We start from the raw sequence: 14,289 nt of genomic DNA, 5'->3' as shown, positions 1-14,289 counted from the left end.
ATTTACAGAGAAATCTAATTAATAGCTATCTCCCAAACTGCTCGAAATGGCAGGAAGTGTATAACAATGCAGATGTCATTTTTTTCTGAAAAAGAGGAACACGACACATGCACAGTGAATATATTATACTAAACTGGAAGGTGTACATACGAATTGTTGCTTTACATGGAAAGAATGTTTGAGATCCCAGATAATAGTGCAAAAAATGAACTGAATCTTTGGTGCTTTAAAGGGAATGCACCTATAGATGGACAACTGATAGTGAGGGTGATGGAAGAGTGAACAATTACATCATGTAGACAGTGTCATAATTAAAACCACAAAACTTCAGAATCCTGAAAGTCCTCTTTGCTATAATGGTAGCAATTGTTCAGCCTGCCTCTTATCTGCACCCCTAACTTATTTCTCAGGATCAAAGGCATTTCCACATTGGGGTTCAATGATGGGACCAATTACAGTCTTGGTGTAGGGCTGGGAAGGGAAATTTTTGTCATCATACTAATTGGCCAACGCTGCATGTTGAAGATTTCAAAGTGGCTTTTAAATCATAAATCTATTTGAATTTAGTGCTTTTTGTAAAACCTGATTGCCTAAGGTTGCTGGGACACAGGCAGCAGGAAATACTTTTGTTATTTGCATCCAATTATATTATGCCCATCCATATTTTGACAGAGATATTATTAGACCAAGATCATTTGTACTAGAATTGGAATCAGGTGGCAGGGGACTCTCAGAATAGTACCTTGGTTGAATTTACTTTATGCTGGTTTACTGCAAGTAGAGGAAATTCAGGCTCCACTTTTTAAAATAATCAAACCCTGCTTGAAAAAATGTTTTATTATGTAGAGTGCTTATTTTATTTAAGTTGACCTATTGACCTGACCTCTCATTAGTATTGTCAAGACAGCCAATTTGAAATTAGATTCCCAAACTGCTGGGTTGGTCTATCATGCTATTCATGTGTCATGAGCGTAACCTAATTTTTCCCTATCCTCTTTTGAAGGTTGACTCTCACTAGCATTCAATTCTACAGCCACAGGCATCCCAATAATAACACACATAAGTGGACATTTTTCAAGCATGAACTTAGGTAATGAATCTCAGCAGGCTATTTGACCATGTGGAGCATCACAGTAAATCATGACCCGATCCAGCATCCATATATAAACTTTCCAACCATTGCCACTGGAAAAGAAGCAGCACTGGCTGGTTTGTATACCTTCCTTAGCTGAACCCTCTTGTAGTGTTGCTGCTGAAGCTCTGGCTGAAACCAGCTGACTCAGTTTGATTAAACACAAAGGCCTAGTGATTGTTAGGTTAAAAAGGACCAAAATTCTTTAGCGTGCCTTCTACCATTTTGATAGTTTCATGGTATGATAATAAAAGCGTTGTTGACTGATCATGATAATCATCATGGGATGTTTCTGACCTGTATAACTAATAATAATGGCACTGAGAAAAAATCCAACAATGTTCTTTAAAAGACTGTATTTTCAAAGAAATAAAAGGTCACAGCTCTTACAGTAAAAGGCAAGGTAAGACACTATACTTAGTTTTGACTTCTGACTGATTGAGGTACATTTACTGCATATTGAGGTCATTACAGTATGAATAAGAGTGAGTCAGCTCACTTAGCAGAGTGGGAGCAGCAGCATGATGTAATATAATTTATCTATTTTTTAATTGTATAGATGGATTATTTTATCATGACCATTAACAAAGTGAACACTTTGCACTAAAGACTGACCACACTGTACCACCACAGACACAATCTGATCCTTGCAACATGAAGGAAATAACAAGTCAATTATATAGCTATATACTTTAAGGCATTATGTTAAGGTAATGAATTTGATAATATGCAGTTAAGTGAGTTATAAGTCCTTTAATCACTCTGCTGTTCCCTCTGTACACCTGCAAGTGTCTTATTATTGAACTAATGGCAAGGGTATTTGTTAACTCTGGAGAGAAGAAGCTCATAAGAAATGGAAAGGTGAAGATTGCTACAAACAGCAAGAGATATGTGTTATTTATTTGGGTCTGTCGTATATAACTTCTCAGATTCAGTGGCATAAGTCACTCCTGCTAACTAAGCTTTTAACTTTCTAAGAGTTGCTGCATACTGTCCTACATTTACCAAGAGGTCAGCATATCCCAGGATGTTACAGTATTTTCCCTTGTGATCTGGACTAGATATCTGTAGAAAAGTGAAGCTGACTTTTAAAAACAACCGCCCAGATATTGATTTTTGATCTGGGTGTGCTGGGGAGTGTGGGGGTGCTGGCTAGAATAGGAGTCGAGATGGGCAACCCAGGGAGAATTGAGGAGGCTGCCAGATGTGGAGGCTGGCTGGGCGGAAGTCCTGCCTTTGGGTTCCAGCACTGTGTCTGAAAATAAAAAGTAAAGATTAAAACATAAAACATCCTTCCAGCCCTCACCCTTCACATCCCCACTCCTCCCCTACAATCCCCATTCCCCATTCTTGCCAACCCATACCATCTCATGTCCTGCACCCACCCTCATAGCCTCTCATACTCTCCATGCCAACCAATGCTCCTGTACTCACCCCCATGGCCCTTTATAGTGTCAATGCCAACTGTGTGCCAGATGCCAGCCTATGCCCCCCACCCACCATCCTTTGCCCTTAAACCTACCATGCCAACTCACCTAGTATCCACCATGGGCAAACCCCAGGGCCCATGCAGAGATGAGATAAAATAAACTTCTATAAAATACATTTCTATGTGTCTATTGCAGACTTCACTATATTGAAAAAAACATCCTCCTTCATAAAAACCCATTCATTACATTTTCATTTCTTCAGCTAAATAAAGCCTTATAAGAATTCAAGTGCACAATCCTTTATAACAACAAGCATTGGAATTCATAGTCCCATCTCAGAGGCTGTAACCACTTGTAGCTGTCAATCAAACTGTGAAATGAAAGACACCCTACTGTGATAATGGATTATTGTGAAATCAGTCATGCAGCACTAATCCAGTAATGGAAGGGCTCAGGTATAAGTGAAAAGAAGGAGTGAAATACCAAGCAATTTTTTTTTAACACTAAAGGTTTAAAGAGTAGGCATTTTAAATGCCTTGGCAGCTCCCTTTGACAGATCCCTTTGACAGGTGCTTTCTGACAATTTTAACAGTTGATTTTGACAGGTCTGTTGACAGTTCCAATGAGCTTTGCAATAATAAATTTATGCACTTTTCATGCACATTATGCCTACTTTTAACACTTCAAAAGGGCACCTGGCATACATCAATCAGCACCTGATCTCTACCAAAGGTGTCCTGGGACCAGATCCAAAGGACTATCTTAAACTCTCCAAAGGGGTACCCTGGCTATCTAAATGAACCCATAAAGTTTAGACCTGCTCTTACCAGGTCTAATTTGCACACTTCGAGTTTCACACTCCTGGCCTACCAAAATCACACTTCAGTGGAGGTGGCTGATGAGTTAAATGGCCCGCTGCTTCCATAAACCATGACTGCTCTAAATGTGCCCCGGTCTCATTCCTGCCCCTGTGAAAATGGGAGGTGCTGTGTTCAGGGGCGAGACTCCTAATTTTTGGGCATTTACGCCATGATGGAGGGCCTTTCTGTCATGACGAAAATCTGGGCCAACATTTCAGACTAAAGGCCTTTCAACAGATTCAGATATAACCAGAATCAGATAGTTGTGCATGTTTCTTCAAGCTTTCTAAAGGTTGAACAAGAAAAAATTTGGTGAGATGATACAATTCCTTCACAGTAAAATTGTCATATGGAGCAGCAGTTTTGATCACACTCACTTAATTCAATTAGTACATCCTATCATTGTCTAGCAACACAAAATAAACAACATGCCATGTTTAAATTTATTCATATAGGAAAACAAGATGATGTACAACTGTCTCCCAGCATTTCTATTATCTGAAGAATTTATTGGCCTTTATTGGCCTTACTGCCTCGCAGTTTTTTTCAAAACCCTGATTGACTTCCTATGTCTCTGTGCCTTATCTTGCTCAGTTTGCAGCCACAAATATGGAATGTTAAATGTGTTTTGATTGCCACGATAGTCTAACAAATTGCTTATTAGTTACTGTTGAACAAACAAAATCAAGGCTAGCTGATTGGTATGTTAACAACCTAGTATGTCAGAACATTTTTTTTGAATCTGCAAGAATTTCCCTAGTCTTCTGCTGGTGGATACCACTGCAAAATGGAAGGCATTCAATTGCATTGAGTATTTGCCGATTCTGATATTTTGCAACCTATCTTGCAAGGAGTGGAACTTGTCCTAACCCTTAGTAGGAAAATGTTGTTTGTAGGGTGGAGGGGGGGAAATGGTGATGTTTGTGAAGTGGAGGGAGGGAATGGAAAGGAGGCAAAGATTCCCAATACTGAGAGTTCCCATTATTCTTGCTAATTTGGAAACTGACATAATACTGGAGGCTAGATCATTTAGTAAGATGGGGCACTCTGGTATCCAAATGCAGCATTGACATTCAGTCCGATATTTTTGAAACATGGCCATTGTGTTCCTACCCAAAAACAGAGACAGAAATTGCTCCTGAATTCAATGTCTTCAGACTCCTGACATCTGGTTGCCTATACTGCTCTGTCCTTGTCCTGGGCAGGCTGACAGCTGGCTTGCACACCAGCTCATCTTTAGGATGGTATGAATGATTGTGAGATGATAAAATAATACACATGAACCCAGCTGCTCTCAAATCTTATACTTCTGTTAAATCAACTAGACCCTTAAGTTATGTGGAACTATTTCCAAAAAATTGTTCCTTAACATTACACATGATCACAAGATATTTACTGATATTTATCTCATTCAATCACAATAACAAGTTCATCTAGAACTACCCTACATTACCACCATTCCTGCTTCTAGTTGTTTCTTAAATTATTCAAAGTTGTCATCTCCATTGGTGTGTTCTAAAGTCCACTCCAGTGTTAAATCATTCCCCGTATGAAGAACAACCTCCCTCCACCACCACACTAATAATGCTCCTCATTTTACCTTTATTTAGTTACAACCAATGTGTCCCCTTGTCCTACATTCATTGTTTAACCTAAAACAGTATTTTGGATTGACCTTTTCCATACCACCTTATCTACCTCCTTAAGGATGTCTCTCAGGCACATCCTTTTCAGTCTGCAAAGCACAAGACTCTCCAGTCATTCCTCATAACTCAGACTCCGACTCTCAGGATCAGCTCTTTTCTGCACTACTTCCAACACTTGAATGTCTCCCCTGGTCCTCAGCAATCAGCATTTGACACAGCATGCAAGATGAATTGTGACCAAAGCTCTGTACTGTTTGATCTCTAGTTCCTCTAGTTCTACTGATTTGGATTTGCAGTTTAACATTCCATTGACTCTGTTGATCGCTACTGTGCATTGATGGGATTTAAGTTAAATGGCAAAATCTTCAGAACATTATAGTCTGCTATATCTTTATTTTCCAGCAATATCTGCCACTGCCTTTGAGATGGATATCAGTTTTCCAATAGTTTCTTAAAGTTGTGCCTGTAAGCTTCTTGCTCGGGAGATTGCAGCTGAGGAAGGAAGTGGCCCTTAAGTGGTTGTTAATTAGCCACTTAAGGGCTCTCTCAATTGTCGATGGGACAGGAAGGCTGACCCCTCGGCCTTCCTGCCAAGAACTTACTTCCAGTGGAGGCAAGAAGGTGTTGGTATAGGTCCCAACACTAACCCACCAAATTCTTAGCATTAAATCATAAGCACCAAGATGATACACTTTAGAATATAATTCTCCTCCAATCCCACAACCCTCTAAAATATCAGCACACTTCTAATTATTGCCTCTAGGACATACCCGATTTGAATTGCTTCGCCATTGATAGCCATGTCTTCAGTTGCCAAGGTGCTAAGCTCAGGAATTCCCTCCCTACACCTTTCCATCTCTCGACATTGCTTCATCCTTTAAGACAGTTCTTAAAAACCCGCTTCTTGGACCAAGCTTATGAATGTGACTCTCCTTATCTCCTTATGTGACTCAGTTTCATATTTTGTTTTGTAATGCTCCTTTGAAGCACCTTGGGGCATTTTATTAGGTCAAAGGTGTTACATAAATACAAGTTGTTGTTGTTGTTAGTATTGACAAGGTTGATAGCCAGCACAAGCACTCCTTTCTTGGTGAGATGGTGAGTTGGCTGTGGTGACTTGTTACCAATTCAAATATCTGGAAGAAATTACCCATATCATTCCAAACTCGTATCGAAATTTAGAATAAGATTTGAATTCCACACACCTGTTTACCAGAGTTGCTCCTCCTGGTTGACAGCATGATGATTCTATTACTTGATCACTCTTACCTTGGATTTTCAGTCTCTCAAATGAAATCCTCACTCCTTTAGCTGAACCGCTCTCACAGCTCTCTCTGACGCTACTTATTCCAACAAATTGAGTAATCTCAATTGCAGTCTCTTTAGATTTGTTTCTCATTGTTAAATATCATAATTTCTGTTCCATTTGCTTTTAAATTGTGCATGTTTTGAATTGCCTTCAGAACCAACATAACTGGTATCGTCCATTCTCGGCAGGTGTCTCTCTTGTCACCTGATAAAATGATGAGGCACCCGTACTGACTCTGAGCAGAGGGGGGCCTGCCATGTCTTCCGCCCATCAGACAGTTAAGTGGACAGCAGTGGGACATCCTCCAGACTGAGGACACCAGAAGATGACTTCCTGCCTGTCAAGAGCTGCTGGCCAATCTAAAACCGGTAGCTCTTGCACTCAGCAGTTCCATGAAGAAGGCCAATGTTGCTGCCAGAATAATGCCCCCCAGAGTCCCAGGATCATGGAGCGACTCTGGAAAAAGTTAAGTGCCATTGCAGAGGGGGTCTTGAGGGGTGGGGGTCATGGGGCGGGTGGTGGCTGTCAGCGGGCAGCCCCCTGCCCCATGTCCATGCCCTCAATCATGCACAGCTTAGTGCAGATCAAGGGACCGCTTCCCTCTTCCAGCTGGCATGTAGCCTGCACAGTTTTACCAGGCATGCAGGCTGCATGTCGGTAGCCCGGGTGAAGATCAAAAGATTGCAGCTGACACAGGAAGTGGCCCTTAAGTGGTTGTTAATTAGCCAATTAAGGGGTCTCAATTGTCAAAGGGATGGGAAGGCTGACCCTGGGCCTTCCTGCTAAGAACTTACTTCCAGTGGAGGCAGGAAGGGTCAGAAGATTATGGCCAATATCCCAGGCAGCTGCCGTAGGGACATTTTCAGGTTCAGTAGCATCTGTTTCTCCCATCAGCAGTCTGAACATCATGGCCTGAATTTTACCCTTGGCGGGCGCACGTGATCGGCCGCTGCCTGTGATCGGCCATCACCCATGATTTCACACTGGCTGACCAATTAAAGCCCACCAAGCATAAAATGCGTCTTCCCAATGGTCGGGCAGGGGGCGGGAGCCTGTCAGCTGCCAGATCCAATGGCGACCCAGCAGGTGGTTTAAAAATGGCACAGGCAGCTCCTTGAAGGCTGCCAGGGAAGAACATACCTTCTGCATGCTGAAGACTGAAGTTATGGCCTCAAGTGCGGCAGGAGACACCAGGCGAGGGGGCAGATCGGGTGGGCACTCAGCCCCCTGGTTTTCGGACAAGTGCCTCGCAGTCCTCCTGGAGGAGGTGTCTGCCAGGAGGGACACCCTCACCTCCCCAGAGATGGAAGGAGGAGGCCACAGTACCTGAGAAAAAGGCCATGGGAGAAGGTGGCAGCCCAGGTCAGCAGCCACGACGTTGTGTGGCGTACATGGGTGCAATGCTGCAAAAGCTTTAACGACCTTCTGCGCTTGAGATGGCTGAGTACTGTGTTGGCATGTGTCAGTGTGTTGAAGTATTGAGGCCTGGCCGTCCCCCCGTGGAGCTCAGGGGTGTTAAAGTCTGAGTGCCAATTGTCAATGACACCAGAGCTGGCCAAGGGGGTCAGCCCTGGCTGCTTGGACTGAGTGACTTGTGACTTGAAGGACCACGACTCAGATGTGCTCTGCAAGCTTTTCCTCAGATGAGGTTGGCCAGGCTGCAATGGCGCTGCAGGTCGGGAGTGGACTAATCAATGCTCCTCTTTTCAGGGGAAGATGAGCCATAACCACATATACAAGGTGTGGACAGGTAGAGGCCTCCTAATCCTTACAAGATTTGAGCAGGACGCCTTGGAGCTGGAGAGGCGCCATGCATCTTTGTAAGCCGGCCACAGAGAGGCTGGGGTGTCAGACGAAGGTCAGAATGCAGTGCACAGAGGTGAGAATCTCGGACGGTGCAAACATTGATTCATTGATGGGAGCCTTAATATTGGAATCCCCATTGGTCATTGAAAGACGATGGCACCATGATGCAGATCTCCATTGTCTCACCAGGGTGCCTGGCATTCGGTGATGACTTAAACTAATGACATGTTGATGTTCTCCCTTAGATTCACCAGCACACACTCATTCTCAGGACCCCGAAGAACCTTTTCTATTCCACAGGACTGCCGGGCTTCAGCTGCACCTGCGTCACACCGGATCTCTGAACCAGGCACCAGCACAGATACCAGCAAATTGGTGGGCGTTAAATTTTTGGCTAGAATGTCAGAGCACAGCAGAGAAAGTGGAGGCAGAGGGTGCCCAGGGCGCAGGCAGTGAGAGGACTGCTGGAGACCAGGACGATGCTGAGGTGAAGGCAGATGTTGAGCCTCTGGAGTCATCCATTAGGCGGCAGATGCTGGATGTCCAGTGGGATGTGCAAGAGGGTCTGGCAGAGATCCATGAGGGTATGCATGCAATGGTCTCTGTTGTGGAGGAGTCCATGCGGAGCATAAGCACTGCATTGACTCTCATGGTCGAGCGCGCTGCCTCCTCCATTGAGAGGCTGGTGACCCTCATGGAGATGCAGCTGCAGGGAATGAAGGGTTCCTGGAATTGTGCTCGGACCTGCAAGCCCTCACACAGGCAATGACCTCAGGTGGTCAGTGCCAATGTGGGAGATGGGTGTGGCACCTAGTATCTCAGCTAGGTGCCCGTCCATAAATGGCGAGCAGGGAGGTACAGAGCGACTTCACATTGGTGCACAAGTGCTTGTCATCTCTGTGGGCCTCTCTCAGGGCGCTCCGGATGACGGCAGCAGCTCCTCCGCCCTTCTGACAGTGACCGTGGCACCTGATGAGGCTGCAATTACTGGGGAAATGCCAGCCGTGGCACTGGCCACTCCCTGCCAGGCGGGGCCAGCACAGGCTCCACTGTCCAGAGGATGACCACCAAGGTCATCAAGGCCAACAAGACAGCAGAGTCAGCAGGCTGCCTCTAATGCTATTGCCAGCGAGGCCGAGATGACACCAAGCATTCGCTACATTTAAGGCACCGTAAGCATAAAAGCTGCTGTTCACAGGTGATCTTCTGTTCTGTAATGTTTTGTTTCTGTTTAGTGGTCTGGGAATGAAGACCAGAGAAGGTTATGTTAATTTACATGGGTTATGAAAATGACATAAATTTTGTTTTTGTCGTAATGGCCTGAGTTTGCTTCATCTTTTTATTTTTTTTTTGATGCAGGGTATGCCAATATGTAATGCTGGATGTGAGTGGCTGCAAACTTTATTGCACAGGCACTGAGAGGACATGCTGGCCTCATCCATATGGAAATGAATAAATATCATTACCCACCTGAACAGAGCTTCTGTCACCAGCTTGACACAACTGTGGACAGCTGATTGTAAGACTCCACAAAGATCCCTCACCAAGCCCTGGAAAGAGCCATAGGCATAGAAGTTGAGGGCCACTGTGACCTTCAGAGCCACTGGCATGGGGTGTTCACCCACATAGTTGTAAGTGATCTCAGGCCCAATCATATGACAAATAGAGGTCATGGTCTCTCTGGAGAAGTGGAGCCTCCTTCTGCATAGCACGTCAGAGGTAGATGCATCGGCGCCTGTAAACCTTGGCAGTAGGATAATGGCATCTTCTGCGGCCCCTTCCGCCGTGGATTGCCTGATGGCCCTGTGCCCCTTGTGCCTGCACCTCTCCTCCCACAGGTTGCTCCCATGGGACCTGTATTGGGAAACCTGTCCTCCTCTCCCTTCTGCCTCTCTCTTCCTCCTCAGAGGAGGTGCCACCAGCGGAGACCACAATCCCCATTACCAGGGTAACGGAAGGCTGTGTGATACCTGGAAGGGCCCACATGGTCAAAATCCTCCGGCAGCCTTGGAGAGACTAATCAGTCCTGAAATGAAGCTTAGAACTACTAAGAATGAAGCACAGGACAGAGATGAAGCTGTCAAGTTTAAATAAGCAACCGGCAGCAAGCTATCTCCTAAACTCCTCACTACTCACCCTAGCAATGTTGCTGACCCTTTTTATCCTGCCCTTGGATGATGTTTTGCAAATGTAGGCTGCTCGCCAGCCCATTTTGCCCATGCGATGAGTGCAAAAATGGCATGGGCAATGTAAAATCTGGATCAATTAGATTTTTAGTGACCTTTTAATTGATCATGGGTGCAGCTCTGACACCTGCATGTAGCCGCTGACCTGAAGATTGCCAGCATGCAGGATGATGTTGGGATGCTCGCAGGATGCCTTCTCGCACTATTTCATGCCTGACCGGGCTGGGCACGCACCCATCCACAAGGGATAAAATTCTGCCCATAATATTATGGAGCTTTTGTGGAGAGAGAAACAGAGTTAATGGACTGAGTCTTTAATGTTAATGTCTTATCAATTATATTGTAAAGGCATGCTAATGTCAATTAGATTGTTAAGGTTAAGAGCAATTGGGGCAGGGTTTTTAGTTCTACGGGCGCCCGTGACTGGCGAGCCTGGGAGCGGCCAGGGAACGGACCCCTGACTGTGATCGGATGTTAACCACGATTTCACGCTGGCTGACCAATTAGTGGCCAGCCAGTGTGAAACGTGCGCTGAAAGGCTCAGTGCTGCTGGGGTGGGGGCAGGAGGAGGGCGAGCACTGAAGTCAGCATGGGCATGGGGGAGTGCGGATTGAAAGCTGCCTTAGGGAGCTGAAGAATTTAAATTCAATAAAAGCAGATTTTAAAATCCAGAAAAACTGCCCACGTATCAGAATCAGTCGTCTGAACATTTACAAGATGAAAATTCTGTCCATAAATTTTTATTTTGTTTTAATTAATAATGGAAACTTCATCCCGCCTGAAGGGGGATATTTTTCAGCATAGTCCAGAAAATTCTTTTTGATCGCTGGTGAAGGGAGTCAGGCTATTAGAGGGTCTGGATGTTTTGTATCAAAGGGAGAAGTGTCCCCTTACTCCTTCAACAAAATAAGTAAACCGATTAATATTTTGAGGGATACGGGGCAGATCAATCATTGATGGTGGCTGATGATACAATTTGGGTCCTGGATAATCTTATGAAGGAATAAGTATTAATAAGGGATATTAATGGAATTTTTAAACCTGTTTCCTTGTGTAAAGTTAACTTAAAAAGTCGCTTTGTAAATGGAATTGTTGCGGCGAGAATTATTCCTCGATCACCTTTTGAAGGGGTGAATTTTATTCTGGGTAATGACTTGGCTAGTGGAAACAGTAATGTGGCAACAACTGTATTGCATCAGGTGGCTGATCATGTTGATCTTAATAACCTTCAGGAAACTACTGTGGCCAAAGATGAAACACTTAATGGCAATAATTGAAGGAAAACTTGATTAATGTAAAAAACCAAATTTCATGTGTGAAAGAGGAGTTTGCTAATAAAAGAAGAGAATTGGTGAGAACAATTGAGAATCAGTCACAGAAAGTAGAATACTTGTCTGAAGACTTGAAATATATAAATGATAAACTTGTAGGAGCAAATTCAACAAAGGTCAATCTTCAGTTTAAACTTGATGAACTTCAAGCATCAGAAGTTGCCATGAAATATCAGGGAAAATGCCATGAACAAGAAGAGGAATTGTTGGTAAATCAGAATAATTGAATAATTGGTTGACTGCAGAATTAAAAACCAAAGCTAACAAACTGTTAGAACATCATCAGGAAAATACGATTCTCAAACTTCGAAAACAGGATGAATGGAAAGAGACTTGTGATATTGGGTGTCACAACTCCAAAGTTGTCCCTGTGCATAAAAACTCCTTGCTGAGTTGTGGTCCATTTGAGCAAAGAACTGATTCAAATAAAATTACTGATGTGTCAACCTCAGTAATGGAAAATATGAAAACAGCTAATGTGCATGCAGAGGTGGAAATCAAGAATAGCCAAAAAAAATGGATTAAAAATACAAAATGATCTGGAAAAGTCAATGACCAGAGACACTGATTTAACAAGTGATTGCTGGTGCTAATATACAAAATACAGCAGTTGAAATCCAGGCAAATGGACAGTTTGCAAAAGACCATTCAAAACCTGGAAAGCAGTGGAATGACATAGTTTGTGGACTATGTAAAAGAATTGAACTATGAAACTCCACTGGGAGAATATAATTGACATTGCTCAAAAAGAAGTAGAAAAACTCTGTTCAAAATTGGATCTAGAGAAACAACAATATCAAAAAAATTTAATGATCAAACTAAGCAGGGGTTTGTGTGAACATAAAAGCAATTCAATGACATCCTTGAAATGGCAAAAAGAGATTTTGAATAGAGAAGAAATGAGATGTTAACGCACAAAAATGCCATTTTGACTTTACTAAATTGAAATGAGAATTTATCACTTTTGAGTTCAAAAAATTAGCTTGAGGATGCAATTACACCTACAGCGGATGAAAAGGACAATTGGATTTTAAACATAAATGAAACTTTTTTTGCTGAGTTAAAGACTGGGAATAGAGAAAAAAGAAACATAAGAGTTGGCTTATAATACTGTGATGTAGAAACCCTGCTTATCCTGTTATAATTATTGACTTTGTTTTAGTATGTTTTTGTAATTGTATGATGTAACATGTCTAATTATGAAACAAAATGGAAAGTTTATTTGTATAATAGATAATAATCTATTGTTAGAGATTTATGATAAGTTTGTATGAAGAGGTTGGAAGTCCATTGTAAAGAAAGCTTCACTGTGCGAAGCTTTCTTTTCTCCAAAGGGAGTGGTGTTAGGAAATAGAGATAGTTTAAGTAAGTTATATTTGTATTTGTGGGAAATATTAACTTTAAAGTTTAAGTTTGATTTGTATTTCTGTACCAGTGTGTTAAGAAAGGTCAAATGGAGTTTTAGCTTCACTTACAGGCCACATCTAATGGTCATCCCGAGTTGCCCTGAGAAGTTCATGATGGGCCTTCCCCTTGATCTGTTGGAGTCTTTGTGGCAAAAATGCTGCCAGAATGCAGTTAGATAGGAACTTCCAGGATTTTAACCCAGAAACAATGAAGGAAAGGTGATGCATGCGCAAGTCAGGATGGTTATGATTTGAAGGTAAATACGTAGATGGTGGTTTTCCCACCACACTGCTGCTCTTGTCCTTCTCAGTAGTATAAGTCAAGGAGAGGGTGGTGCTTCAAAGTAGCCTTTGGTGAGTGAGTTGCTGCAATGTATCCTGAACATCATACATACTGTAGCCACAGTGAGTCAGTGGTATAAGAGGTGAAAATTGAATCCCATGGTGGTGACATTGATCAAACGAACTACTTGTGTGCTACATAGCCCAGGGATGCAACAACATTTATCCTCTTGTGATCTGAAATAGTTATTCATGTCTTCCACAGCTCAGTTACTTTAATCTCTTAATAGGCACACTGACAAGCTGTAGTCACTCTCTACCTTTGTTTAATAAACTATCTCTTCAACGACAATTTTTTGTTCCCTCCCTCATTGTCCATTATTCTCTTCATTTACTGCTTGGCATCTTCCACACTCCCTTGCAAAGGGCTTGAGATGTTCTTCCATGTGAAAGGTGCTATATAAGTACAAGTCATGATTGATAATGAAACAAGGTGAGATTAGAGGCAGACCTTGTTTGCTGTTTTGAGCTACTGTGTGACACCATAGCACTACACTGCTACTTATTGCATTTCTACATTACAATAACTAGGCTTGAAAAAAGGTAATGGAAGAGGTGAAACCTTTGTTTATAACATGGGATGAAGAAACAGTTGAACCACAATTATGGTTACCAAAGTAAAAATGTGAATAGAGAGAAATAGCTACAAAGTCAAGATGTGGAGAAAACTAAAAACATCAAGCAGACATTTCTTCACATCTATATTTCTCTAGAGTTTTGGTATAGCGCATTGTCATTCCATTCTAATGATGAAGAAGTTAAGTGAGTAAACTACAGCATTCAGTCATAAATTTGTAGAGATGTTTCAGCCCAAATTGAATGGATCAAATGTCCGGTTTGT

The 14,289-nt window shown here is 42.7% G+C and overlaps 1 long non-coding RNA gene across 1 annotated transcript in view; it reads right to left on the bottom strand.

Annotated features, from left to right (window-relative positions):
* Window positions 1-1,870: 1,870 nt before the first annotated feature.
* The window catches only part of LOC121289412, a 29,125-nt gene continuing 16,706 nt past the window's right edge, over window positions 1,871-14,289 (bottom strand). The window contains exon 2 of the long non-coding RNA XR_005945555.1: window positions 1,871-2,387. This is a non-coding gene — a long non-coding RNA (uncharacterized LOC121289412). The remainder of the gene's footprint in view (window positions 2,388-14,289) is intronic.

The sequence above is a fragment of the Carcharodon carcharias genome, chromosome 16 (genome assembly GCF_017639515.1).
Source record: "Carcharodon carcharias isolate sCarCar2 chromosome 16, sCarCar2.pri, whole genome shotgun sequence".
NCBI classification, from domain to species: Eukaryota; Metazoa; Chordata; class Chondrichthyes; order Lamniformes; family Lamnidae; genus Carcharodon; species Carcharodon carcharias.
Note: the sequence above shows the minus strand (reverse complement) of the source record. Positions and strands in the feature narration are given on the sequence as shown.